Source organism: Bos mutus, chromosome 14, assembly GCF_027580195.1.
Source record: "Bos mutus isolate GX-2022 chromosome 14, NWIPB_WYAK_1.1, whole genome shotgun sequence".
NCBI lineage: Eukaryota > Metazoa > Chordata > Mammalia > Artiodactyla > Bovidae > Bos > Bos mutus.
In genome coordinates this window covers 70,670,122-70,694,084 of record NC_091630.1, presented here as the reverse complement: position 1 = coordinate 70,694,084, position 23,963 = coordinate 70,670,122, and the positions used below count along the sequence as shown (strand labels likewise).

Genomic DNA, 23,963 nt, shown 5'->3' with positions numbered 1-23,963 from the left:
TTCCACCATGACCATCCTGTCCCTTCCCCAGCCCTCACAGGGACACCCACACGACACCGGCCCGCAGGAGGGGCTGTGCCTGACCCGCGTGCTCGCCTGTCTCGGCCAGGACAGACCCACGGCGCGGCGCAAACTGCGCAGCCTGGGACCTGTGGCTGGAGCCGGACACGCGGGTGCAGCTGTGGGGCCGGCACTAGTCTCCACACCTCCTCAGGCCCCAGGGCTCCCTGCAAGTGGCACAGGCTGGGTGAGGCGGGGATGAGCGGCCTCCACCCCAGTCCGGATGGCCTTGCCCAGCCTGGCAGGGCAGCCCCGGCGGCGCGAGCTGGCTCCGCGTGGGCCCAGCACCAGGCAGCCAATACTGTGCACCATCGATAAGCCGCCCAAGCTCTGTTATTTTACAGTTTGCTACATCCAAACCCCAAAACCTCACCACCAAATGACCCTCCAATATCCTGAGTTGTATGCAGAGCCTTGTGGGGGTAGGGAGCCAAGCCCAGGACCCCCAAGGACACCATGAGTCTCTGTGCTGAGAAGAGCTGGGGGCACTGAGTGCTTACCCCCTTGAGAAGCGAGCAGCAGTCCCCTCTGAGCAGGCTGAGGTCTAAGTCACCCCATCCCCCGCCAGCCCCGGATTCTGGGCCCCCTCGGGCTTCTCGTGCAGCGTCCTAGGACCGGCACCCCGGGACACACGGGAGAGGCAGCAGCAGGAGAGACAAATGAGGACGCCGAGAAGGTCTCGGGTTCCCCAGAACTGCCGGGTCGATGCCAGCTCTGAGTCTGCCGAGGCATTTAGGGCAATCCCTGGCCCCGACCAAAGAGGGCTTCGTCCCCTCGGTGCTCAGCCACAGGGACCCTCCCAGGCGACCTCTCCGTGGCTTAAAGGCACAGTGAGAGGTGGCGATGCAGACAGGGACTCGCACTCAGTTACAACCCTGGCGGCAGCGCAAGGTCAAGGCAGCCAGGAGGAAAGGCCATGACGCTTGGCGGTCGGCGCCCAGCCCTCACCCGGCACACGTGTCCACGCAAGGCAGCACCTCCGCTGTACGGTCACGCACGTGCTGCCTGCACCTGCGCCAGGTACCACGGCCGAGGAGAGCGGTGGTGGGGCGCCTCCTGTGGCCTCGACGAGGGCTGACGTCACACCCCATCCCCGGCTTTGACTATGGCCACAAGCGCTCTGGGACTCAGTGATGACAGTGACTTTCTACAGGGCAGTCGTGAAAATGCTGAGGTTCGTGATCTATGAAGATCCCAGGAGAGCTGGGCGGCCCAGCGCAGGGCCCCCATGTGGCCGGCGGGCTGCAGGGACGTGGGCAGGTGCCGGCCTCCCAGGCGCTGGCCAGCTCACAGAACACCCGGCACGCCGGGACGGAAAGTTGGCCAGGGCTGGCGAGGACGTGTGGTGTCTATAAAAATGTTCCTCCCGGGGGAGCCTCTGGAAACAGAGACTCCGAGATACTTTCATTCTTTTCCTTATTTGCCACTCTGAAAAATAAGCTGTTCTTCCTATTCTGAAATGGAATACGGTCAAAACCTTCTCCAGTGATTAGTGACCCAAAGGAAAAGGTCACCAGATCCAAAATATGCCTCGTTTGGCCAGGGGCCCGAAGTAACTCTATTCTGTTTATTTGGTTTCTCTCCTGGGGGATAAAAGCGTAATCCAACGCCAAGTTGGCCTGTGCTCGTCCAAGTCCTGTAAAGACGCCGAGACTCAGGAAGCTTCTTGCTCCCTCCAGCAGGTCCTCCTGGGCGCGGCCCCCGCCCAGGCCCAGGGGCTCATCTCTGTCCCCAGGGGCCTCACAGGGGAGAGAGTCAGCACCCTTTCAGCTGCAGCCATCCGGGGTGTCCACCCTGCGCACTGACCCTCCCGCCAGGACGACTGCAGAGAACAGGTGACCGGAGAGGCAGAACCAGAAACAGGGCAGTAAGCGGGACTCAGGGTCAGCCTGGCTCCACAGCGGGTGTCCCCCACCCCAGGAGGCTGCCTCCAAGCACAAGCTCACCATCCCTGGGGGTCCAGCAAGGGAGAAAGGACCGTGGGTCCCCGCCTACCCCACCCGTGGGACCTTGGCCCGATGGCTTCTGCAACAGCAGCCGCTGGGGCCATGCCCAACACCCCAACATCGCAACAGACCTTCCCAAGTCAGGGACCCACCTATCACTGCGAGCTCAGAGCCACAGCCTCACGCACGGCCGGCCCTGCCGGGGCTGCAGCACAGGCGGTTCCCATGTCCGTCCATCCTTCACTCCAGCATCGCTGACTGCCCCGTCCAGGGCGATGGGCCCACTGTGCGGCCCAGACCCACATCCCGGTGTGGTGCACAAGGACCCACTTCAGAGGACTCGCTCCCAGGCCGTGAAGCCCACCGAGCCGCCGGCCTCCCACTCCGTCCTGCCAGCCTGCGTCCCCTTGGTGCCCTCTGCACCCACGTTCACTGATGGCGCTCCCCAGGACGGGCACACGGGGAAGGCCGAGACAGAGGCTGGCACTGACCGCTGCAGAGGCAGAGGAGCAACACCAAGCGCACGGGCTTGCACACACTCCCTGAGGCCCGCCTGACAGAGCCCAGAGAGTCTGCAGTTGTGACATTTCTGTCTTCCCAAAACTGTCTCTGAAGACGCTCGATCTTGAGTTTGAGCAACACTTCTAGAACCAGTGAGGGGGCTTTTCAGCCCCTGACGTCAGTCCACAAGCTGGGTGTCCACAGCGTCTCAGGCAAGACACACCCAAGGCCGCCTGAAGGGGTGGGGGTGTCACATGGGGGAAGGCGGGTGGGGAGACCCGGGGGGCCCTCCTTCTGGGTTTCTCCTGAATGAACGCTGCCTCAAAGGCACAAGGGAGCCCAGCTTGGCTTCGGCCCTTTGGGAGCCCCTGGGCTGTGCCCGCTCCCAGCCCAGGGAGGCAGAAGTCTGAGCTCATGGCCCCTCTGGTTTTCAACTCTGGGCCAGAAAGATGCGGCTTGGACACAGACATGGAGGACCCACAGAGGCTAGTGGCAAGTGCCCCTCTGCACTCCCGGGGAGCTCCTAGGCTGGGGTGGGGGGGCAGCCCCCATGGGCACTCACTGGAAACAGACCACAGCAGGACACAAAAGCATGCGAGCTGCAAACGCACCTTACTGCACCTTTACAGACTCCTAGACCAGCTTAGAGCCTTTCCAGAATAAGTCACCGTTCCCAAGCAAGCGCTTCCCCATCGGGCGCAATGCAGTGACTGCACGAATCTGCAGCAGACCTGTTTCCTGCCCACTGTCCCCGCGAGACCCCGCTGTCCCCTTAGCAGCAGTCCTGCCTCGACACTGCTGTCTTCCCCATGCGCACACCTGCCCCCAGCAAACAGAACCAATTGCCTTTCACAGAGCACTCACAGCAGGGTGCGGCTAGCCCTGTGAAGGCACCTCCTGGCCAGCCGCCAGGGGTGGGGTGCCCCTCGTGGGGTCAGCATCCGTCCCTGGACACCGAGAACAGCAGAGAGGCACAGGGCGGACAGGGACCCAGGGCTGCTGCCCGACCTGGGCCAGCCGCTGCCGCTCCAGGCTGCGGGCACTGTCCCTCCTCCCCCATGGCCAGCAGCTCTGATCCCATTCAGAACCGCACACCGAGGGCACCACTATCAAAGGACAAAGGCCTGCAGGGCCTGTGGGAAGCCTGTAAATGACGAGCGAGAAACTCAGCACACCACCTTACTCTCTCCTCGAGACTAATTTTAACAGGGAGAAGACATAACCGCAGCTACAAACCTGCCCTGGCGGATATAATTTACAGCGTCATGACTCAGCTGCCCTGGCGGCTGACAGGTGAGGTCACCTGGAGGCTTGGCGGTGTTTGCACAAGGGAGCCCGCATCCAGCAGGGCCAGGAAAGCCGGCTGCGCACCGCCCCCGGAACCACCCTCCCTCCTGCAAGGCCCGCTGAGCTTCCCAGGGCTGGCCCCCTGGAGAACCCTTCATGGGGCGCCTGCATTTCCCAATGTCTCCCGGGCAGCACGGAACATCCTTGGGAGTGGAAGGATGGCCGGGCTGGCGCAACAGCCAATTAAAGGCAGTTAACTACAAATAGAAAAATTATGTATTTGGTTAAAGAAATTATTCTTTGGGGCATCTGGTTAAGTCTGTCAAGAAAACACTTTGGGGAACTTCCCCAGTGCCTCCACTGCGGGGGGTGTGGGTTCAATGCCTGGTCAGGGATCCCACATGCCAGGCGCTTGTGGGCACCCCCACCAAAAAAAAAAAGAGAGAAAAAACTTCAGACCATAAAAGGCTCACTGTGCGACTCACCGCACCACCCTCCCCGAGGGCTGCAGCGGACTCACGCTGGGCCAGGGAGTCAGGCTGGCAGCAGCCTGGGCGCCTCTGGGCACCAGCTGGCTGCTGCCCGCAGGATCCCAGGCGGGATGAGCCCCTCGGTCCGCACACTGCCCCACTCCCTACCGCGCTCACAGACCTGACCCCACGCTCGTGGCCCAGCACGGGGGACACAGCAGACAGCGGCTCGGCCACCTGCGCACGCTTCTGTTCACACACCGCCTGAGTCCACAGCCCCAGCCAGGACGCGCAGCCAAACGCGCCGGGCCAGCCCAGCTGCCGGCCCCCGCCAGACTCCTGCCCAGCCACACAGCCCCACGCTTGGCGGTGCTGGCTCTGCCCTGCATGACGACACACACTCCTGCCCCAACCCGGGTGTGCACGGGCCCGGGAGGTCCTCTCCTGCCAGAGCGCATCCCTCCCTCCCGGGAGCCGCCAAGCCCCTCCCTAGTGCTGCATTCTCTTGCTTCGTGTGGGTGCGTCACGGCAGCTGAAACTCTGAGCGGACCTCCTGGGTGCCAACTACTGTTCATGGCGCTTTGTGTGTGTGAGCTCGCTCCGTCCTTGCAACAGTCCCATGCAGTAAACGATCTTAGCCCCAGTTTGCAGATGTGAAAACTGAGGCACTAGGTCGCTTGCCCAGAAGCTGCAGGATGGTGACTGCTGGGCCCTCAGGGGGACAAACAGCAGCCCGGCCGGCGATACTGCGTCCCAGCGCTGTTGTGAGCCTGTCAACAGTGTCACTGCTGGGCTGGGAAACCAATGGACACTGGCGGGGAGAGGCCAGAGCCCCATCCTGGTCTTGCTTTTTCGTGGGAACCCTCCGCCAAAAGCAGGGGTCAGGCGGTCGGAGACTGGCAGCTCACAGGGTAGGCCGGGCGGGAGGCGAGGGCCAGGCACGGGGCGGGCTGGTTCCTTTCCAGGCGGAAATTGCAACCTGGCCCGATCAAAAGTCTTTAGTTCAAAACGACCTCTATTTCACCTTTCACACAGGACAGACAAGCATCAGAGTGGAGCATAAAGTCACAGAGATGTGATGTGCCTCATGGCTTCCCATGAGGACGGGATTCTAATCTTCAGGGCTGCAGACGGGGTAGCAGATTGCTGAGAATGATCAGGGACGGCTGTGCGCTCTTCATCTGAAGAGTATGAAGAGGCGGCGCTGTAAGCGGCGGGGGGGACTCCGGGTTTGCCCAGCTGAGAGGAGCTGGGCTGGAAAGGATCACATGGCCGGTCTAGAGAGGAAATAAGTGGCTGCGTGCCAGAGACCAGAGGGGTCCCTCTGCAGAGGGGGCCTGGAGGAGGCCCATGGGGAAGGCTGGAGAACACCCCAGGCCCTCCTGTTCTGTCAGAGCAGAGGAGGCCGCCCCTCACTCCTCTGAATCGGGAGCCCGCCAAGCAGGCCCAGCGGACGCCTGGCACTGTAGCTTCAGACCCTCCATCACGGTCCTAAGAAACACCCTGTCCCTCATGTCATCAATGAAAAGGAGCTGGTGGGGCAACTAGAACCCTAGACATCCTCCAAGGAACTTGAAATAAAATACACATTACGATAGTAGACTGTCATACACATTGCTGCTGCTACTGCTGCTAAGTCACTTCAGTCGTGTCTGACTCTGTGTGACCCCATGGAGGCAGCCCACCAGGCTCCCCCGTCCCTGGGATTCTCCAGGCAAGAACACTGGAGTGGGGTGCCATTGCCTTCTCCAATGCATGAAAGTGAAAAGTGAAAGTGAAGTCCCTCAGTCATGTCTGATTCTTAGCGACCCCATGGACTGCAGCCCACCAGGCTCCTCCGTCCATGGGATTCTCCAGGCAAGAGTACTGGAGTGGGGTGCCATTGCCTTCTCCGGTCATACACGTTACATATGTGTAATTACGTGTGCTATAGCATGTCACACTATGCACTTAGATAAACAATGCTATACACATTGCTTAATACGCACACGAAAGGCAGGGCGCACTGCTCTACCCAGGACCGCCCACAGGCCCTCAAGTCCTTACACCACGGAACTGCAGTGCGGCCGCCCTGGGCTCCATGCACAGGGAACCTGCAGGTGCAGGGGGCCCACTCCCCAAGCCATGCACACATCTGGCTCTAGGGTAACCACATCAGGGGCAGCACAGGCAGAGATCTAACCCCATGCCCCTCTCGAGACCCTCTCGGGGCCGACGCCAGGGCCCGTGAGAGCTGCAGCTGCAGGCCTGACCCTTCCACTGCGGCTTGGCTGGGAATTCCACCCGCCACCCCGAGCCTGATCTCAATGTGACATTGCTCAACGCTCTTGGACAACCTTGACTCTCGGAGGCTCTCGCTGCTAATTTTAACTACCCTACATTCCCCACAAAGTGAACTGGAGCATCCTAACGTCACGGGCACGACAGCATCCCCGGCAGGCGCTCTGCCCACAGCTTCCAGGCTCTCCAGGGCCCAGGATGGATGCCTGAGTCCAACGGGCGGTCACTGCTCGACTCATCACGGCAGCTGGGAAACACCACCAGCCATCACCTGGGGGCTGATCTCCAGCCCAAGGCCAGAGCTAGCCACTCCAGGAGACAGAGCAGGCAGCCCACCTGGCGGGTCCTTAACCTGGCTCCAGACAGGGCCTTTTGGCCCACATCCTAGGGGTGCCAGGAGAGCTGTGAGTACCCTCTAACGCACAAGTAAGATGGTGTTTCCACATTTTTGTGAGAAGGAGGTCCATAGCGTTCAGCAGTCTCAGAGGATCCATGACCCAACTGGATAGAGAACCACCCTGGCTGGGGAACAGGGAGCAGGGCGTACATACAGTTACTCAACCGGTCAGGGGCATTGTTGCTGGGATATGGCTGTTACATCATCTTCTCATAACTTTTTAAGGTCAGTCCTTCCTTTTGTAATTTCCTTTAGAATGTAGTTGAGCAATTTAGGCAGAAACAAACAAAAGGCAGATGAAACAGAAACCAACAGGGGCCAGCCCTGATTGTTACGGAGCTGGGCATTTATGAGACACACAGACGTGCTGACAGCAGAAAGATCAAAACCATTACTAGAGTCGATCCTAAAGGAACAGAAAAAAGTACAAACCACTGTAAGTAAAACGACTGTCATCCTATCAAATGAAATAAAGTCAGCCCAGCAAGCCTTGATGTCTGTAGAGGAGTCCTGAGCAAATGTTATATAGTTGGCTTGCTAGGGTGATAATGAGCTTGTTTTGAACCTTCCGTATGTTGTATTAGCTCATTCATTTGGAAAAGTAACCCAGGACAGAGCTGGGGAGGGATGAGTGAGGAAAAAAACAGGTCAGCAAAACACAGGTCTCACGTTTCATAACCAAACACAAGCCGTACTCCAGATAACACTATAATCTGATCTGTACGCCGACTTCAAACGAGGAGTCTGGGCATCGCTGTCTCCCTCAGACACAGTCTGGCTCTTCCTTCCGCGCCCGGCTCCAGGCCGTCTGCCAGGTGCTGCACCCCAGTTCAGAGCTAACCCAGGCCAGGCTTTCTTCCCTCATCCAGCCTCTCACCGTGCCGCCAGCGCACACGCATCAGCCCAGCGCACATGCATCAGCCCAGAGCACACGCATCACCCCGGCGCACACGCATCACCCCGGCGCACACGCATCAGCCCAGAGCACACACGCATCAGCCCGGGGCACAAGCATCACCCTGGTACACACGCATCACCCCGGCGCACACGCATCAGCCCAGAGCACACGCATCAGCCGTGGCACACACGCATCAGCCCAGAGCACACACATCAGCCCGGCGCACACGCATCAGCCCCGTGCACACGCATCAGCCCCGTGCACACATCAGCCCCAGCGTACACGCATCAGCCCGGCGCAGCGCACATGCATCAGCCTGGCGCACACACATTAGCCTGGCGCATACGCATCACGGGGCTCAAGCTGCCCTCAAGTTGTTCCAAGGCTGCCCTGCATATGAGGGACGGAGCCCGCCTGCAGCGCTGGGGAAGGGGGATGGGACCTGTGCATAAGGGGCCTAAACCCCAAACCCACTAGACTTGGGCTGCTCAGGACGCTGTCCAGAACCCAAGCCACCATAAACCCACAGCTGTCAGCTCCCACTAGGACAGCAGGCGGCAGGAAGCTGGTCCCACAGGCAGGCGCCCACGCTGACCCGTCACTGCAGCTTGACCAGGCCCCTCCGTGGAAGGCCACCCTATCTCCAACAGACTCTTCCCCTCACGTGGCCTGCTCGCTTCTCCCAGTGCCCCTGGGCCCATGAGTGGAAGGCTCCCAGCGGAGGCCAGGCCCGAGGTGGGATGTCACCCCCACTGCTGTGTCCCTGAGCCCCGCCTGCCCCCCCATAGGGACCCAACTCCCTGGCTCTGCCTGTGGATGCCACCTGCTCCCCACCACCAGCAGGATGAGACAGATGCAGCCAGACCACCCACCTGCCATCACCCCAGGGCATCGGAGCTGGCAACCCCTGCGACCTCCACACAAGTACGAAGGAGGGACTCTGAAATGCTTGGTCAACTGATCATCACATCAAGACAAAACGCTTCAGCCTTCAAACTGACCCTCGGAAGCAAGACAGTAAGCAGGAAGTGTAGGCAAATCTGGGTCGTCCGGGTGCCCTCAGGACCCGGAGTCCACCTGAGACATCAGAACCCGGCACTGGGCTCCCAGGCGTGTGGCCACTCTGGTCAGCGTTAGGAAAACGGAGCATAAAAAAAAATAGAAAACGGAGCCTAACGGCAACTCCATGTAAACCGAACATGCAGGCCCTGTTTAATGTAAAAGAGCGACTCACCTACCAGTGTCGCATCTACAACATAGAAGAAACACACAGTGCTTGCTCCAGAGTATGAGATGGAACCGCAAAGGTGCCCGGCAGTGGGCCTTGTGGGATCCCTTGGGACTTAACTTTCAGGGGTGTCAGGAGAAGGCAGTTATGCTGGGAAAGGAATACTGCATGCATAAAAGTCTTGCAATTAAAAAAAAAAGTGTGAATCCAGACAAGATCTTCCTGGGGTGGAAATGTGCAAAAAAAAAAAAAAAGAATGGTTTGAAAAAAAGGTTGAAAAATCCTGGTTTGGGGCTTAAGACCAGATTGTGGTAAAAATAAGACTCAGCCAGGCCAAACTCTGACCAGGGCCCTGGGCCCATGGGCCAGCACCTTTGGGTCTCCCCTGCACCCTGCCGCGGCGAGGCATTCCACCAGGCCAACAGGCACAGGCCTGCCTCCGCCCTTGAAAACACGGGTGAACGGTCAGGTCGGGGTCACCAGACACAGGTCCCAAACGCCCACTACAAAGCTACCACTACCTATCTGCCTTTGCCTACTGTCACTGCCCTTTGTTGGCCTGTGCCCAGCGTGAGGGCAGCTCCCTTGGGAGCCAGTCGTGAAGGGCCCATCTCCGGGAGCAGCAGGGGGATGGGGGGCAGGCTCGGCCTGCCAGGCGGGCAGGACACAGGGGCCCTGCCGGTCCCGGTCAGGACCCATGGAGCCCCGGGGGAGCTTCTCCAGTGAAGGCACGCGTCAGCACTAGTGCCCCCAGTGACCAGCCACCATTCCAGAACGCCTGTCGTGGGGACAGCGTGGCGTGCGGTCGGTGATGAGCCAGCTGGACCCAGGGGCCTCCCTGGACGCCACCCCCTACTGCAGCCTCTGCTCCAGCCCCTCGCTGAAGGGCCCAGGGAACAGTATCTAACTACATCTCCTGAGTAGTTGAGCTGTTCTCAGATGTGAACCGCACCCCCCTACCCGCCAAACGGAAGACGTTAACTCCCTAAGCCCATGAGCACACAGCCCCAGCCCTCCCGAGCCTCAGATGATAAGGGTAACCCGAGACATCATCCTGCTCCCTCACGTCAGCCAGTTGGGGAACGAGCCACTCACTCCTGTGACCATCCCTCACCGGGCTTTCAGAAGGGCTGTGCTGAACTGGGAGCTTGGGGTTCTCAGTTAGGGGAGCCATGGCCAGTCCCTAAATAGACGGACTTCTCATGTGAAAAATGAGGCTAGCCACTGAAAGGCTGTTTTAAGTTGAAATGTTATCAGGAGCTGTGAGTATTAGCGGCCGGGCCCTGAGCCAGGGCTGGGCCTGATGGAGCCCCGCCCAGTCCCCGACCCGTGGCTGCAAGAGGTTATCCAGGGCAGAGAGACAGAGCAGACACCTTCCCTTGGGGACGCGGGGACAGGGCAGGAACTCACCGAGCAGCCTCAACTTGAGCCCGTCTCCTGAACGCCTGGGTGGGGTTGGGGGGAGGCCCACCACAGTGCGAGCACGTGGAGACCCTGAGGAGGGCAGCTGGGAAACCAGGCCAGGAGAGCGGCTGGGTGAGCGGGAGGGGCACACTGACCAGGGCAGGGGGCTCGGGCAGTCCATGGCCAGTCCACGCGCCTCGCTGTGCACGTGCTGAAGGCAGCTCCTCTCCACGGGCCACGCCGTGGTGGGCACGGCACAGAGCCATGAAGGCTTGGCGGGGCCTCCTCCCCCGGCATGTCTCTGTGGCAACCCGGGCAGGTCGTCACTAATTAAAGTGAAGCTGGAGGCCCACTCCACCTCCACCACGCAAGGCCACAGCAGCGTTCTCATGCCCGGACAGTCGGGCTCTTTCTCTTCCTGAGCCAGCCGTAAGAGCCTCCGCTTCCGAGAAGCCCTCCTGAACGGGCTCGGGTGAAGGTGATGACGGCTCCCTGGAGCGCTCGGCCAGCGCTGCGTCCCCTCGTCTGTGTGCTCCCCTTCAGCTCTCGCCTCTCGGCTCAGATGAGAGCTGCTTTTGCATTTCCCGCTGTCCCTAGTACACTTTCCAGCAGAGGCACTCAAAAGACAGAACTCCACGTGGACTCCTTAAGCTCTCTGGGCCTGTTTCCTCATCCATAAAGTGGGGACAGCACCCTCCCGTGCAAGAGTGCTTGGCAAATTCGGAAGTTACCTCCGAATTTTAGGTGGCACCTCGCACAGAACCTGCCCACGGTCCCCACATACAGGCGCCTGATAAAGACGCCCGAGGCCCTTCCAGGGGCTGTGAGCACCCACAAATACTCAGAGGATGGGCGGCACCTGGGCACATCGCTGCCACCCGGTGACCCCTGTTCATCAGGACTACCAAGGAGAGCCCCCCAGGCTCAGCGCGGATGGCCTCGCTGAGGGTCCGTGGTGGCCTTACAGCTGCCCCTGCCCAGGTCACTTAAGTCAACAGCATAGAGGACTCCTGCCAAAAGCCAACAGGGTTGGCAGAGCGGCAGGAGCAGTCCTCCAGCCCTCTCTCATGGAGCCGGCCTGCCACGGGGCAGGCCTGAGACCCCAGGCCACATCTGCTAAAGGGCTCCAAGCCCTGGCTGAGCTGGGTGGACAGTAATAATCCCCAAATGGACAGGTTCTAAGGGGCCACGAGGAAATCCACATTAAAACTGGTAAACTTTCCCCAAGTGGTGTGGAAACCAGCCGGTGCTCCGGGTGCTCCCTGCCGCTCGAGGCAGAACCAAAGGCCTATCTGACCTTCACAACCACAAACCACCACCTTCCACTGGCTCTTATCCGTGCACAGCCTCTCCGCACAGGCGGTTCCTATGGCCAGGGACTAACCAAGGACTGAGAGTCAGCCCGTCTCTGAGACCTGGCCGGCAGCGGCCAGCCCACCTGCCCCCACGCTGCTCCTGCCTCCTCTCCTGTTCACAGCATCGGAGTCACCACTGCTGTTCACCCGCTGGGAAAGCGGTCCCCACCCTCACCTGCATTTGGTGAACGACAAGCATTTCGCCCTGTGAAAATGTACTGATGTTTTCCAAACGCTGTCACAGCACGAGAGAGAAAGTCACGTTCCCCAGACTTCCAGAAACACGTATATTCATATGGGTGGAGGCTTCCTGCATCCCAGGGCTCATAATGCCATGCGGGAGACCCAAGACCTTGGGCCCAGCACCCTCATCGGTGAGGTCCAAGGTGAGCTTGCGGGCTTGGCCACTTACTGTGTGGCTCGGGGTAGGTTGCTTGACCTCTCTGTGTGTGCCCCCTTCTCCTTTCTGTTACACATAACACAGCCCTGGCCGCATGGTTAGAGGAGGAGCCGAGTGCTCTGCCCAGGAGACCCAGCCCTCAGGGCCTGCTAAGTGCCAGGAACAAACCCACATTATGCTCCCCAGGCCCTAACACAGGGGCTGGAGCGCCGAACTGTGGGCAGCTTCTGGGCCAAGGTCACCCGGCCGGGGCCGGCACCAGCACGAGGCGCTACCGTGTCTCTGCTGCAGACGGCGGTACAGGGCCCCTCCCGATCCTCTTAAGAATTGAGAACACTTTCAACATCTGAATAATTCGAGGATGAGCCAGCTCGACGTGTTTTAAACAGCACTGAGCCCTCTCTCAGCTGCCCTGTCCCACGAGGTTTGCTGAGCCCCATGCTGGCAAATCCAAGGACATGCTGGCCTCAACCCCACAACCCCCCCACCCCCGACCGAGTCACGGCTGCCTGCAATGGACATTCGGGGGCGGGGGGCAGCCCTGGAAGGCCCGGCTCCCTCCAGCAGAGGGTGGTGGTGTCCAGGGTGTGAAGGCCAGGCTTCCAGCTGCCGGCTTTTACTGTAAGTGATGCGAGGAAGCCCGCCGGTGACGCCAGCACCCCACCTCCCCGAGCAGGACAGGCATGCCGAACCCCTCGGTGTGGGGTCACCTGGACATCCTGGTTTCCCGCGAGCAGCCCAGGCCTCTCTCTAAGCCCCTACGGCAGGGGCCCTAATCCTTTAGTACTGAGGCCCAAACGGCCATGAAGATGTGAACGTGGATCTGGGCACAGGGGTCTCCACAGGGCGGGGGAGGCGGCACAGCCTGGCCCACCACCTCACCCCTGGGATGCACCCCGGGACCCTCGGATGGGGCCGTGCCTCGCTCCTACCTTCCCTTATCTCGAGAAACCAAGGCTCGGCCTCACGCTCTGAGGACACATGTTGCCCAAGTCCAAGGCGAAGCATTCCTAAGCGGATTGCTAACGGCGGGACGGGACGACGGCAGGCTGACCCACATGACCGGGGTCCACAGAGCTGGGAGAGCAGCCAGCCCTCCTGCCCAGCACGAGCACCAGCAGCAGAGCCCCCTGTCACTTGGAACCTCCCCTATGTCACAGACTGCCCCACAACACGACGTTCTACAGCCTCCAGCCAAAGCCTGTTCCGGGCCAGGGCGGGAAGGCAGAGCAGTCTGCCGAATTTCTAAACTCGCTGTCATATCTAACATCAACCGGCTTTTAGGCTAAACACAGTACATGTTCACGTTTCGAGGGCATCTCTGGCTCACCTAGGAGAAGGCCAGCCCGGACTTCAAGCGGCTCTGAGGAAGGTATGGAAACTGACGCCAGTGCCACCTGCTTCTTAGGGTGAGGCCCTGCTTCCCAAACCCCGACCTGCCAGGCTCCTCTGCACCCCCAGCCCAGGGGCCCTCGCCCTAGAGACCAGCAGCGGGTACACTCTCCTCCCTGCGGACACTCTTCCTGGGCCCGAGAACAGAGCTGGGCAGAGTAGGCTGATGGATTCCCCCAGGGGGAACAAAAACCTCTTTAACTCACAGCACTGGTTCACAGGCTTGCATTTTAACCCAACCGAATAAAAATGCATTGCCACTAACCAAAACACACTCGTGTACGAGATGTACCGTCCTGTGCCCTTTAACACAGTCCATCTAGGAAACCCCAAACACCCCAGCACACGCAGAGGAGCACAGAAGCCACCATCTAACAACAGCCTGCTGCTCCATCCACCAAGCCCGGCCCAGTGACAGAGCAGCACTCTACAGCCCGTGTGCAAACGCCAAGCACCCTCGGGGTTCTCGGGTGTGGGAGACTCTGAGTTCACAGATCCTCAGGGTTATCCTGTCTGTGACACGGCCGGTGGTCAAGTCTACTGGCCCCCACCCCCCTACCCAACTCCTCGCTACCAAGGTCACCTTCACATTCTGCCTTCCTCAGTCCCTGTTGTGAGTCGGGGGGTACCGGCATCAAGGACAGGGGGATAATTACTTTAATGGAGGCACTTTAAAGGGACCCAGCCAGCTCTTTAAGACACATTCTGCCTATGTGTAGTTATCAAGTAATTATCAAGACCAGCAATACATTTCTGCTTCTGTGATCAATTCTGTACTGATATTTACAGTGATGAAAATCTCTCCTGGGGGACCTGCCTGGTGATCGGGAATCCGCCTCCTGGTGTAGGGGGTGTGAGTTCAATCCCTAGTCAGGGAACTAAGATCCCACATGCCGTGAGGCAAGTGGGCCCATGTGCCCCAACTACTGGGCATGTTCACCACAGCCATAAAGAAACAGCACCGAGCCCGTGTACAGAGGCAGTCATAAATAAATAAATACTTTTAAAAAATTTCTTCTGGATTAACACAGCTTCACAATCACAGAAATGTTTTAAACTGCAGTTTAGGTATACTCTGGTGACAGAGAAGTGTGAAGAACGATCAATAAAAGGCTTTCAAGTATAAAAGTGCATGATATTAAAATTCCACAAGGAAACATGAAGCAAGCACACAAGATGAAGAAAAGACACGTGTGTTACAACTGTTAAAAACAGTCTGCTCCTTTTTGCAAAGGGTGAGGGTGGGCTATCAGATCATTAGAGTGCTATTTTAAGTGAAAAAGTCTAGATGGCAACTTAAAAATGTGTCCACAGTTTTTGTTATTTCACAGAACAGGGGAAGAAAGTCTGAAGATCTCTGCTTTAAGGGAATGTCGCTCTGAAGCACTCCTAACTTAACAGGTGATCGCAATGATGAGAGGGCTGCCTTCCAGCCCCTCAGCTGGTTCCCCCCCTCACCATCCCCCCAGCGTCCACATCCCAAGTTCATCCCCAAACCCCTCCCCTCAAAATAACTGATGGAAAAACACTCCTCTTTCCAAACCAAAAATCACCTCCTCTTTTGGATAAATGTGTTTTCCTAAAATGGTGAGTAAAATGTTGTTTGTCTAAAACTGTACAGGAAAATCTGTATGTAAAATCTCATCAACCATGACATCTGGACCCGAATCCACTCTCTTCCAATCCCTCTTTATCTAAGGGTCTGTTATGGATTTTGCGCTCAAGACCTTCCTTTCTTTCCATTGGGAAGAATTTGGTCACCAACTAATTCAACGAGCTCCAGGATTCAAGGGTGAAGCCCCAGGAGAGACCCTTCAGCAAACTCCAAAAACTGCAAACCAGCTGACAGAGAATCCCAGGCTGGAAGGTACTTCTTGAAGGCAGCACAATAAAGAGCCTCTCGGGCACTGGTTCAGGAATGCGGCTTCCTCACTGCCAGTGAAATCCTGCAACAGGTTTGGGAGGAGGCAAACAACATCGGCCCAGGTGGAACAAAGCCTCCCTCACCTGGGCGCAGGGCCAGCAGAGTGGGGAAGTGAGGCCAGGGCAGCCTTGCACAGGGACTCGAAAAGGCTCTGCAAACCCTCCAGCTGTGGTGGGGGTGGGGGGGTCCCACTTTGGGACAGCCAGCACCCCACCCTGCACTTGGGGGCAAATGCCTGGCACAGTGCACACCCTCATTTGGGGGCTCCCTGCAGGTCCAGCTATGGACTCTGGCGACCTGTCTTTGCTTGAGGTTCCAAACTAGCAGAAGAGAACTCAGAGCCCTTCTCTCCAACCCTGAGGACCTGTTTCCTTTCCCACCATCTCTAGCAGCAGCAGCGTGCTTACCCCAAGATGAGCAAGCTCAACAGAGGACCCAGACAGACCACCGTCCGCACTTCCGGGCGTCACATCCGCGTCGAGTGTCCGGGCTGTGTCTCTGCGCTACTGCCGACCTGGGTGTGAGGGGAACACTGTCGGTGCCCTGAAAATAGCAGGAATCACACTGCTGCCCTGCAAGCCTGCGGCTCTTAATCTTCTTAAAATGCTTCCTCTGAAAGTCACTTGCCAAGCAGCAGCTTCACAAATACTATGAGGCCCCCAGGGAACGTTTCCAGGGTCACCACTACCTAAGTGGCAGGGGGTTGAAAATGACGGCCGTGTGGTCTGGTCTGAATGCAGGCAGGGAAGCTTCCTTTGTGCACACGTTCAAATGTCCACAATCTCAGAGTTAGCTGGAAGTGCCTTACTTCACAAGGGTTAGCATTTAATACTCTTAAAAAAAAAAAAAAAAGCCACTCGAAGCACATTTTGAAACTTCCACATTAAAAAGATCCTTGTTCATTGATTTTGGTGGGATAACTAAGCTAATCTAAACAAGGGGACCTTGTGCGGGCAGGGGTGGGGGAGGGGCGGTGGGCCTGGCCTGGGAGCCCCTGCCCGGGGGTCCTCTCCCACCTCCTTTCTCTATGGCCGCTCTTCCTCTGGGAGGCTTTTCCCCTCTGGTCAGATTCTCACTCTGCAGCGCTAAAATGCTCTCAGGTTTCCTGGCTTGGAGATGAAGGCAACCCTCCTAATGGGGTTTCGCTGAGTGTCTCTTCATCAGCGGAATTATGTTGTGATTAAAAAAAAAGAAAATCTGGGAAACCAGAGGAAGCAAGCGTGGAGCAGCACCCTGGCCCGTCCTCAGCGGGAACTCGGCTTCCAGCACGTTCTGGCTCCACAAATTACAGACACGGCTCTGCCAGGGGTGTTCCCGGGGAGGGCACTGCAATTTGGGGTTGTCTGCCACCTACTGCGCTCACCAGTCACCCTTACTCCGTGCCAGGCCCACAGGCTGTTAAGTCACGAACCACCCCTGCCGGCTACACAGGACTGGGCTGCTGGGCCCCAGAGGAGGAGCAGGGGAGGCCAAGAGGGTGCAGACGAGGGACGGGGACCAACGGGCACCGCCGTCAGGACATGCCAGCAAAGCCCAGACCCCAGCGAGTCCGTCCACTCTCCTCCCCACCGTCCCTCTGACAACACGGATAAAACCAATCCAACACCAAGCAGCCTGAACGCGGGCGAAAATGCCTGTGTGTGCTCTCTCCACTGGGGATGGGGGAGCAAGCGGCCGTTGCCGCAGCCCCTCCTCCCCCGCAGACCTGCAGGGCGGGCTCTCCCAGCTCCGAGAGGCCAGGGTCCTGTTGCCAGGCTCCTCCCGCCCCTGCCCGACCTCCAGCAAGCAGCGCTGAGGGCAGGGAAGAGCCCCAGGATGTTAAAAAAAAAAAACTGCCAGGCACCTTGGAGATCGCCCAGTCCAATCTCTGCTCTGCTTTTCCGATGCGGCACGGGCCGAGGCTGCAGCACGCATCTCAGCCAGGGAAGCAGGCCCACTCTCACAGGCCCGGAGCCCCTGGGCAGCCTCCCCGGGGGGACATCCAGGCCACACATATCCTCCACTCAGGGCCTAATATGCATTTCAAATGCGTCTCAAACTAGCCCCTACTTTCCTTTACAGCTGCTGCCCATGATTTATCAATTAGCCCGAACGGGACTGAAATTCCAGATTTTTAAGACAACCGACTCCTCCCTCCCCGCCACTCCAGAAGCCCCAGCATTCTGCAGCCGCAAGGATCTTCCCACCTGGGACCTACACAGCTCCAGGCCACAGCCGCTGCCTCTCCCCACCTTTAAGTGGATTCTGCAAAACCTCTTGAGCATTCAATAAACTCTTACTGTTTCTCTGAATACATAATTCAGATCCACTAGAAAACTGAGGAAAAGTATTCATTTTTAAAGGCGGCTAGGGTCACTCTTTTGGATGCCCTGCCATTTAATACACCGCATCAGGGTAATACACCAATCCTCCAGCTTTTTATCGTCTTCCTTTTTCTCCTACTACAGGCGCAAAATATAAGAGCTGAAAGATTCCCCCTTACCCTACCACTGAAGTGCAGAGCACACTCACAGAACGCCGGAAGATCGACCTGGCTTTTCCCAGGAGCAGGCTTCGATTCTGACAATCATTTGACCCCACAACTATGGCTTCGATCACTCATTTTCTAAACCCTCATCCCTTCCCAGGCCTCAGGCTAGGAGATGCCCCCCAAACCAGGAGCGACCAGGCCCCTTTTGGCTGGAGTCAGATGAGGAAACCGATGGGGTTGGATCGCTCAGTGCCCCCATTTGGAAAGGAAAAAAAAAAAACTCACACTCCCTAGGAGATCAAGTGTGTACCCCCGCCCCCATCACTAGGAATGATTAACTGGGAGGCTGTGCTTTTTTCAAACCACCACCCCTCCCATTTTGACATACCTCCTCTGAAAAAGCCCTTTGCTGGAAGGTGTTCCCCCGCAGCCCAGTCAAGAGCACACACCCTGGGGAGGAACGGGTTAAGTTCAAGAGCTCTGGGAGGCGAGCCGGCTCGGGAAAGGGAGAGCGGTGCAGAGATGCAGACAAACGTGCGGGGACTTCTGCAGGGCAGGGGCTGGGGACCTGGGTGTACCAAGGCATTGGCCCCTCTTCCCCAGGCACAGCTTGGCTGCGGGAACGGAGGTGTCTTCAAAGGGGCAGACCAGAGGACGGTGCAGGTAAAACAAACAAAACACAGGGGCAGCCCCGAGTGTGGCCGCCCTGCGAGGCCACAGGGGACAGGAGGGTTTCAAGCAGAGGGAACAGTGGCTGAACTCAGAAGTTGGCGACGTCAGGCCGAGGGCGCGGGGCAGGGTCGGGACCGAGGTGGCCGAGGCGCCAGGCTTCCTGCGGGTAGAGTAACCCGAGAAGACTGGGGTGGGGGATGCCGAGGACTGCGGCCGGGGCAGGGTCCAGGGGAAGGCGCACCCCGCGGGGAGGGGCCCGAAATGCTCCAGGAGGCTGGGGCGGGGGTGGAAGGGGACGGAGACGAGGACGGGCAGGTGCACCCCGGGCAGAGAAGGGAAGGGGCCGAAGCCCGGGGCGGCTGTGCGGGCGGGAGCAGGCTCTCGGCCGTGGCGTGGGGGGCCTCCTCCCCGGGGAAGGGATGCCGGAGCGGGCCGGGAGCCGGCCCCGGAGCTCGAGGCCGGGGCCACGCGGGGGCCGGCAGCGGCAGGTGCCGGGAACCCAGGTGCGGCGGGGTCGGGGCAGCGGGCCGGCCGCTCACCTGTCTCCTCCGGCCGGGGCCGCGGGGCGGCGGCGCGGCGGGGCGGCCGGGCCGGGCCGGGCGGGGGCGGCGGGGGCGCGGCGCTCCGGGGCGGCGGCGGCGGCAGGGCCCGGCGGCGGCTGCTCCTCAGCTGGCCGGCCGGGCGGTCAGTCAGCGAGAGACGCGGGCGCGAACGGAGCGCTTGCGAGGATGCGGCCAGCGCGCGGGGACAACGCCGCTTTATCAGGTCGGAAACAGCCGCCGCGCGCCGCTTCCGCTGACGCAGCGCCGCCCGAGCTCATGACTATGCAGCAGCCGCCGCGGGGGGCGGGGCGGGGCCCGAGCCGCGCACGCCTATTGGTCTCCCCGGGCCCCACCCACCGTCACGCCCCGCCCCGGACCGGCCCCGCCCGGACCGGCCCCGCCCCGGACCGGCCCCGCCCCGGCCGCATCCCGCCTCCGGCCTCTGGCGAGGGTCTGCGGTTCGCCCCCAACCCAGCTTCTCCAGACTTGAGTGCAGACCCTAACCGGGAGCCGTGACCCCAGACTCTGGCCGCGCAGGTGCCCCTTGGTAGCCGCGGGAGGGAGAACCTGCCACCCTCGCCCCTCCCCGGTTCACCCCGGTCCTGCCTCTCCGCTAACGCCTCCTGGAAGAGGGTCCTAAGAGCCTCGCGGCCCGCCACCAGCCTGGTCCCTCTGCAGACAGCCTCCTCCCATCCCACTCTCCCTCCATCCCCCGGCCTGACGGGTGAGATGGGTTCCGCCACCAGGTGCGACAGCAAAACCCTCCCCTCGGTTTCCCCTACCTGCCCTGGGCCTTCTTCCCAGCCCCATACCACCCCCAACCCCCACGCTAAGTGTGCCCCCCCGCTGCCCACCCCCTGCCCTTTCCAGCCTTTCCAGGCCTGGAAAGAGGGCTAGAGAGGACCTGGACCAGGGGGCCTCCTACTCGCAGACCGACCCACGCCAGGGGCACCAGTCCGGTATCACCCAAGAAGCAGAGTGGCTATAGTCCCTAGGATGGGACTTCTGGGAACCCCTGGGGACAAGGTCGGAGGAGGCAGCTTGAGAAACGGATGGTAAATTGGGCTGAGGTCAGACAGCCCTGTGCCAGTGCCAGGGTTTAAGTAGTGCTGGAGAAATTACTTCACCTCTCAGAACCTGGGTGTCCTCATCTGTAACGTAGAGATCACAAAATCCTTCTCATGGAGTTGCTGAAAGGATTGAGAAATAAAGTGTACAGCACAGCCTACAGAGCAGGAAAAATGGAGAAATCTGACAATATTAAGTGTTGGCAGGGAAGTGGAGCAACTGGAACTCTCATAACCCTACTTGGTGGGGATGCAAATTGGTGCAGCCACCTTGGGAATCTGCTTAGAAGTACTGGATTCTATGTCAAACCTGTGACCTCCTTGATGCGTACTTTCTGTGATCCTGTTTTTGTGCATAGCAGCACTGTTTGTAATAAACAGAAAGTGAAAATTACCCAAATGCTTATCAATCATAGAATGGATGTATGAATTGCAACATATTCATACAATGCAATGACAATGAATAATCTGTAACAATAGACAATATGGGTGACTCTCACACGCAATATTTTTTTTTTTTTTTTTAATTTTAAGGGAGTGTGTTGCCATTTCCTACTCCAGGGAATCTTCCCAACCCAGGGATCAAACCTGCATCTCCTGTATTGGCATGCAGATTCTTTACCACTGAGCCACCCTTACACACGACTTTAAGAAGAAGAAAAAAAAAACAGACCCTAAAGCTTACAGAATTCTATGTGGATAAATCAGTAGAAGTGTACAAATGGTGGTAGAAGTCAGAATAGTGGTTAATCTTGGAGGGGAGAGTGCCAGAGCCAGGACATGGAGGGAATATCTGGGGAGCTGATGAGGTTCTGTTTCCCGATCTGGGTGCTGGTTACATGGATGTATTCAGTTTATGGAATTTTCTCCAGCTGTGCATTCATCATGTGTGAACTCTTCAGGGTGCATGTGATGCTTCAATGAAGAGTTAATAAGAATATCTGGCGTGTATGTAGTAAGAACCCAAAGTTGCCCCTGACACATTGAGGGTGCTCACCACTGTCTATCTATCCTTCCCTGCCGGGTTTTGGCTCCTATGGTCAGAAGATGGAGGTGGAAGCAACTCCAGCTGCATGTCCTGCATGTCCTCCAGCTGCACGGGCACCTTATTTCACGTCAGAGTCATCTGCAAATGAGACTTCTGACAATACCCAACTCACAAGTCATCTTGAGGATTCAAAAATGCTATTTATTTAATTTTGGCTACAGTAGGTCTTTGGAGAAGGAAATGGCAACCCATTCCAGTATTCTTGCCTGGAGAATTCTATGGACCAAGGAGCCTGGTGGGCTACAGTCCATGGGGTCACGACGAGTCGGACACGACTGAGTGACTAACACAGGGTAGGTCTTCATCACTGTGCGGGCTTTTCTCAAGCTGTGACGAGTAGGGGCTGCTTTCCAGTTGCTTTCTGAGGGCTTCTCATTGTGACGGTTTCTCTTGCTGCGGAACACGGGCTCCAGAGCTCAGGCGCAGTAGTCGTGGAGCGTAGCTTAGTTGCCTCGCGGTATGTGGGATCTTTCCAGACCAGCGATCAAACCCCTGTCTCCTGCATTGACAAAAGAATTCTTAACCACTGGACCACCAGGGAATTCCAAATAATGCTTCTTTAAAAAGACTTGAACTTCCCTGGAGATCCTGTGGTTAAGAATCCGCAATTCCACCGCAAGGGACATAGTTCCCAGTCAGGGAACTAAGATTCCACATGCTGTGTGCCATGGCCAAAAAATTTAAAAAGCAGAAACTCGATACAGTAAGAACAGCCTAAGGACTTAATAACTTTGTTTAATTATTCCCTAAATGCTGGTGTTTACTGAATCTTCTTTATTTTCATTCATTCAGCAGGTAATTACTGAGTGCCCGCCATGTGCCGTGTACCATGCCAGGTGCTAGGACCAGAGCTGGCAGCAAGATGTACTGTCTATCCTTAAGGATCCCATGGTGGAATGGGAAACAGATGGCCATCCACCACAGGATGGATGCAAAAACTGTGAGACAGTCCCAGGTGGCGCTAGTGGTAAAGAACCCACCTGCCAATGCAGGAGACATAACAGACACAGGTTCGAACCCTGGACCAGGAAGATCCCCTGGAGGAGGGCGTGGCAACCCACTCCAGTATTCTTGCCTGGAGAATCCCATGGACAGAGGAGCCTGATGGCTATGGCCCTTAGGGCCGCACAGAGCCAGACGCGACTGAGCCACAAAGCACGGCGCACGACGGACTGATAGCACCTTACTAGTGCTGTGGCCACGGAGCCCAGCACAGGATCTGACCTAGAGCAGGCTCTCCATGACTGTTTCTGCAAGAGTAAATAAACGCAATCGCCTCTGTAATCCGGAGCTCCACAGAGAGATTAGACAGAGAACAAAGTTAAGGAAAAGCCCCCAGTGTGCACGGGCCCAACGCTCTACGTGTGCGAGTATGCCTGTGTGCATGTGTACCTGGGCACACATGTGCATGAGGGCCACGGGCAGAGCCACTCTGCCAGCACTCCGATCTAGCCTAACCAGCCGGGTCCTCATCCAGGAGCCACCACCAAGTAAGGTGTTGTGGACTGTGTGTTTGTGTCCCTTCAAAATTCATCGTGAAGCCCTAGCCTCAGCGGGATGATATTTGAAGATGGGTCACGGGAGTGGGACCTCCTTAGTGGTCCAGTGGTTAGGACTCCCCACTCCCAGTGGAGGGGATTCCTTCCCTGGGCAGAGAACTAGATCCCACATGCTGCAGCTGAAGATCCTGTACTCTGCAATGACGCCCCAGTGCAGCCAAATAAATTTTTTTAGAAATAAGTATTTTATCTGTGGCTGTGTTGGGTCTTTGTTGCTGTGAGTGCTTTCCTCCAGTTGTGGCGAGCAGGGCTACTCTGTAGTTGCAGTTCTCGGGCTTCTGTTGTTGCAGACCACTGGCTCTAGGACACACGAGCTTCAGTGGTTGCAGCGTGTGGACTCAGGAATTGTGGCTCCTGGGCTCTCGATGGCAGGTTCAGTAGTTGTGGCGCACGGGCTTCGTTGCTCTGTGCCACGTGGAATCTTCCCAGATCGGGGATTGGACCTGTGTCTCCTGCATTGGCAGGTGGATTCTTTACTACAGAGCCACCAGGGAAGCCCCCAGATAAATATTGAAAAGAACTCGTCAGGTCACGGGGTAGAGCCCTTCTCGTGGGACTAGTGCCCTTGTGAGAAGACACGGGAGAGCCGGCTCCTGCCCTCGCCACATGCGTGCAGCAAGGAAGGCAGTGTGAGGGCACAGCCAGGGGGAGGGCCCCCAGGACCCTCATCTCAGACCACAGCATCCAGAACTGGGGGAGACAGGTGTCTGCTGCGGAAGCCAGCCAGTGTGTGGCCTCGCAGTAGCAGCCCAAGCTGCCCAAGACGGGCTGGGTGGTGTGTCTACAGCCCATGGCCACAGCATCCAGCTCCCCAGGGTGACCTGGGAACGGGGCCGACGGGGATCCCACCCACCCGGACTCTCCTTCCCCCTCTTGAATGAGTGGACCACAGTCCTGTGAGGACAGAGCGGGCACCAGCCCTCTTGGCCTGGGCTCAGCTGGCCTGGCTCTAGATAAGGATGTGCGTGGGCACCTACCCGTCACAGGTGTGCACCCGGGAGGTTGCAGGGGCCCGCCCCGTGCTCAGAAGGGACCCACGCCTGCCTCCCCGCTCGGCCGCCAC

At 58.3% G+C, this 23,963-nt stretch overlaps 1 protein-coding gene and 1 long non-coding RNA gene across 11 annotated transcripts in view; one reads left to right on the top strand and one right to left on the bottom strand.

The window, feature by feature from the left end:
* The window catches only part of SLC45A4 (solute carrier family 45 member 4), a 63,545-nt gene extending 44,084 nt beyond the window's left edge, over window positions 1-19,461 (bottom strand). For 4 of the 10 annotated variants that reach the window (XR_011466824.1, XM_070382707.1, XM_070382704.1 and 1 more), the window contains exons 1-3: window positions 19,224-19,297; window positions 18,401-18,462; window positions 15,950-16,056 (exon numbers count right to left, since the gene is read on the bottom strand). The gene's annotated coding sequence lies outside the window, so the exon portion shown is untranslated. Of the gene's footprint in view, window positions 1-15,465; window positions 15,565-15,949; window positions 16,057-18,400; window positions 18,463-19,223 lie in introns of all 10 variants that reach the window. The other 6 variants (XM_070382706.1, XM_070382715.1, XM_070382709.1 and 3 more) reach the window with 6 other exon arrangements.
* LOC138990727 (uncharacterized) lies at window positions 18,481-23,020 on the top strand. Its single transcript, XR_011466825.1, has 3 exons — window positions 18,481-18,675; window positions 21,503-21,634; window positions 22,134-23,020. It is a non-coding gene; the product is annotated as an uncharacterized lncRNA (long non-coding RNA).
* Window positions 23,021-23,963: the final 943 nt, after the last annotated feature.